The following is a 4,356-nucleotide window of genomic DNA, read 5'->3' as shown; positions in this document are numbered from 1 at the left end:
ATGTGTAATATAATTTGTTGCTTTTTATTCTTTAATAAGTTCGCCCTGTTTCTAAAAAAGCCTTCCAACAATTGCCGATAACACAAACTTTTTATTGCTCATATTGATTATTTCTCCTTGTGTATTATAGTAAAAGAATAGTTTAGTCTCTACGTGTTAGATGACCATCGTATCTCCTAGATATATCATATAAGATTTAGATGTGTATCTTTTAAATATATTAGATAAGGATTCAGATTATATTGTAAATTCAAATTCCTTGTGCATAGGTCATAAGCCAGTTAGGCTACTGTTGTACATTTATTGCTATATATAATCTATCTACAACCTTGGTGAAAACTCAACTAAAAGGCTTTACATTTCCACTTCCTCTTCAATCTTAATTTGGTATCAAGAACCAAATTATTTTTTCTTTTTCTGGCACCATGACTATCTCCAACCAGTCCACTGCTAATTTCGCTACAGTTCATCTATCTTCTTCCACATCAACAGACCTTTCCATTATTGATTCCTGCTCTTAAACTGTAAGTCATCCCAGTTTACCAATAAAACTTGATTGGGACAACTATTACCCTTTGGCAATCCACTATTTACTCTGTGTTTGAAGCCTTCGATTTGGAGGCTCATCTAGATGGATCTGACATTCCTTCTCCCACCATTGCTACTTCAAATGCAACCACTTTCAAACTCACAACTAATCTGGCTTTCAAAGCATGGAAGAAAAGATACAAAATTCTCCTCCTTTGTCTCAAAACCACCATTACCCAATTCATCCTACCACATATCATGCACATCCGCACCACTTATGAGGCTTGGTCCTACCTTTCCAACCTTTATCAATCCCAATCTCTTTCCCGAGTTATGCAACTTTGCCATCAACTTCAAACCATGACTAAGGGATCTTCCTCTATCATGGAATATGTTGACAAGAAACGCACCATTTCCCATAGCCTAGCCCTTGCTGCACGTCCTATCATGGACGAAGAACTCATGAGCTCTATTTTGTTCGGTATAGACTCTTCATCTGGCCCTTGTAACGACCCAACCGGTCATTTTGAGCATTTATACCCCTTTCAACTATTGTAAGTTTTGAATAGCTTCATATATTGTATTATGACATGTATGAATCGTCGGTTTTCTTTTCAGGTGTTTCGAAATAGGTTCGGAAGAATGAATTCCATGTTGGAAGCTTTAAGTTGAAAGAGTTGACCAAATTTGACTTTTTAATATTCGACCTCAGATCGAAATTTTGATGATTCCGTTAGGTCCGGATGGTGATTTTGTACTTGGGCGTATGCCTGGAATTTATTTTGGATATTTTTAGAATGTTTCGACGTCATTCCTTCAAGCTCAAATGGTACCATATTAAGCAAATGAACTCCAAATTCAGATTTGATTGAAGCATTAGATCCATATTGAAATTACGGGGCCACATCAAAAAGAATCGTCGAATTCAGACATCGTATGAGAGAGTTATGCTTATTTCCGTGTTGGAAAATATTGTTGTTTTCTGGGGCAGAAGCAAATCGCAGGTATCAAATGCGATTTATAAGTCTCAGGTGTCAAATGCGACTTGCCTGGACAGATTTTAAAACAGGAGTTTCGGCCATTTCTAACACATTTGGAGCTAGGGAGCTCGGATTGAAATATTTTTTGAGACGATTTTCACCATATGGATTGAGGTAAGTGATTCTAATTCGGTTTTGGTTAAATTACACGAATCTATTGTTATTTTTATCAACAAATTAGTGTTTTGGGTTGAAAATAGTAGAAAATTTCATAGACTTTAATTGAGGATTTGAAGGCCGACTTGTGGTCAAATTTGAGTAATTTTGGTATGGTTGGACTCGTGGTTGAATGGAGGTTCGGATTTTATAATTTTTGTCGGATTCCGAGACGTGAGCCCCACTGTCAATTTTTGGGTGGATTTTCGGATTAATGGAAAAATTTAGTACTTTCATATGGAATTGATTCCTATAATTTGTGTTGACTGTATCGAATTAATTGTGACTAGATTCGAGGCGTTCGGAGGCCGATTCGCGAGGCAATGGCATATTGGAATAGAGAATTACACAGTTTGAGGTAAGTAATATTTCTAAACTTGGAGCTTAGGGTATGAACCCTGAATATACGTGTTATGTGATTTGTTTGGAGGTGATGCACATGCTAGGTGACGAGCATGTGGGCGTGCACCGTAAAAATTGTGACGTAATTGATTCCGTAAAATTGTGTAGTTAAATAATCTTGGAATTTTCCATGTACTTTCATGTGTTAGAGAAATTGAGCTGAGAATTATGTTAAAAATTATGTTGAGGCTATATGCCGGTATTTTTGTGACCCACAGAGGTCGTATTGTTGTTGAATTATTTGTTTAAATTGTAATTTCATACTCATTCATGTTCATTCATTTCATGTCATCTCTCAGTCTCTGTTGCTATTTATTGATTCATCATATCATCATTTTGGGCTAGTTTCATGACATTGTGAGCCCGAGAGACTAGAGAGATTGGTGACTGAGTGAGGCTGGGGGTCTGATTGTGAGGATATTTTTGGGATCGGGCTGCACGCCGCAGAAGACCATATTGGCTTTATATATGGATATTTATGGGATCGGGTTGCACGTCGCAACATGTTTTACTGATTTATGACTGAGTAAGGCCGAGGGCCTGATTGATTTTATACCATAATTCGCTTGTTATAGTGCTTGGGCTGAAGGAGACCCTCCGGAGTTTGCATACCCCCAGTGAGTGCAGGTACCTACTGAGTGCGAGTGTCGAGTGCTGAGTGACCGGGAGGCATGAGTGATGGTGATTTGGGATGGAATTCCCAGGGCATGGAGTTGCCTTATTTATTTATTTAAATTTTTATTTATTTATATTAGGGATGGATCTTCCCTGGGTATGGATCTTGCCCGAATCATTTATATTTTTGGGATGGATTTTCCCCTAGCATGGATCTTTCCTAATTATCTATATTAAGGGATGAATCTTCCCTGGGCTGGATTGGCCCTATACAGTACTAAGTGACTGAATGTCAGTTATTATGTATATATATTTGGGATGGATCTTCCCTGGGCTAGATTGGCCATATACAATACTGAGTGACTATGCGCGAGTTGTTATTATATTTGGGTTGGATCTGCCCAGTACATTGCCGAGTGACTGAGTGTGCTGAATAGTAAGCGTGATGTGTGAAAATGCGAGACAATGAGATTGAGTACTCTGAGAGTGTGAGTACATGAGTTCATCATTGTGCTGCATTGCATTAGACATGCATACTTGATATATATGCATAAAGAAGTATTTTTCCTCATACCATCTGATAATAAAATTTCTTATCTGTCGTTAAAGTTTTTTTTGAAAAAACAAAAATTACAGATTTCAGACTTACTCATATATTTGGTGATTTTCGGCAAAGGATTTGAGTTTTACTGTTATACTTGAAAAGAAAATATTTTTTTCTGGAATTGTGTACGAGCTGAGCATTTTATTGTTGAGTTATTACTTGTGCTGCTTTAAATTGTATTATTATGAGATGTTATTGGTTATTGGCGTAAACTCTAACCTTGGTACAAGCTCGTCATTACTTTTAACCTAAGGTTAGGGTTGTTACTTATTGAGTACATGGGGTCGGTTATACTCATACTATACTTCTGCACCTTGTGTGCAGATTTTGGATGCTGATGTTCCTGTGTATGGCGGGAGCTGGCATTGGAGATGTACCTGTATTCCGGTCATAGCTACTTCTTGATCTTGGTAGCTTTAGATTTAAAAATCTGTTCATGTATTTTCAAACAGATGATGTATTTTATTTCACACCAACTTTGTAAATTCTGAATCTTAGAAGCTCATGATTTGTACTACCAGTCCTTGGGGAGTGTATTGGAGTAAGTTAAATATTAATTGAATCAGATATTTGTAAATTGGCTTACCTAACGGGTTGGGTTAGGTGCCATCACGGCTAATTGGATTTTGGGTCGTGACAAGTTGGTATCAGAGCTCTAGGTTCATAGGTTCTACAAGTCATGAGCAAGTGTCTAGTAGAGTCTTGCGGATCGGTATGATGACGTCAATACTTATCTTCGAGAGGCTACAGGGCATTTAGGATAATTTTCCATCTTTCTTTCCTTATCGTGCGAAATTAGTTCAGCTTGAAATATAACTCTTTGAATTCCTTCCACGCATTCATGTGAGCGCTCGGTATCAGCTGTGCATCGCCGACTTGTGATTCCATGAACGAGGTTCAAGATGAGTATTCTGTGTTTTGGTGATGGTCCAGTCTGGAGGACTTGAGGCCAGGGTTAGACCGCAGCTTAAGCTCGGTAGTTTCGATTGTGAGAACTTGTGCGTTTAGACT

The 4,356-nt window shown here is 37.9% G+C and overlaps 1 long non-coding RNA gene across 1 annotated transcript; it reads left to right on the top strand.

The window, feature by feature from the left end:
- The first annotated feature begins 364 nt into the window (after positions 1-364).
- LOC142168412 (uncharacterized) lies at positions 365-3,907 on the top strand. The gene is made up of 4 exons (XR_012698285.1): positions 365-1,009; positions 1,147-1,682; positions 2,015-2,082; positions 3,670-3,907. It is a non-coding gene; the product is annotated as an uncharacterized LOC142168412 (long non-coding RNA).
- Positions 3,908-4,356: the final 449 nt, after the last annotated feature.

Source organism: Nicotiana tabacum, chromosome 13 (genome assembly GCF_000715075.1).
Source record: "Nicotiana tabacum cultivar K326 chromosome 13, ASM71507v2, whole genome shotgun sequence".
Classification (NCBI taxonomy): Eukaryota; Viridiplantae; Streptophyta; class Magnoliopsida; order Solanales; family Solanaceae; genus Nicotiana; species Nicotiana tabacum.
The sequence above is the reverse complement of the archived record's forward strand: the minus strand, read 5'-3'. Positions and strand labels throughout refer to the sequence as shown.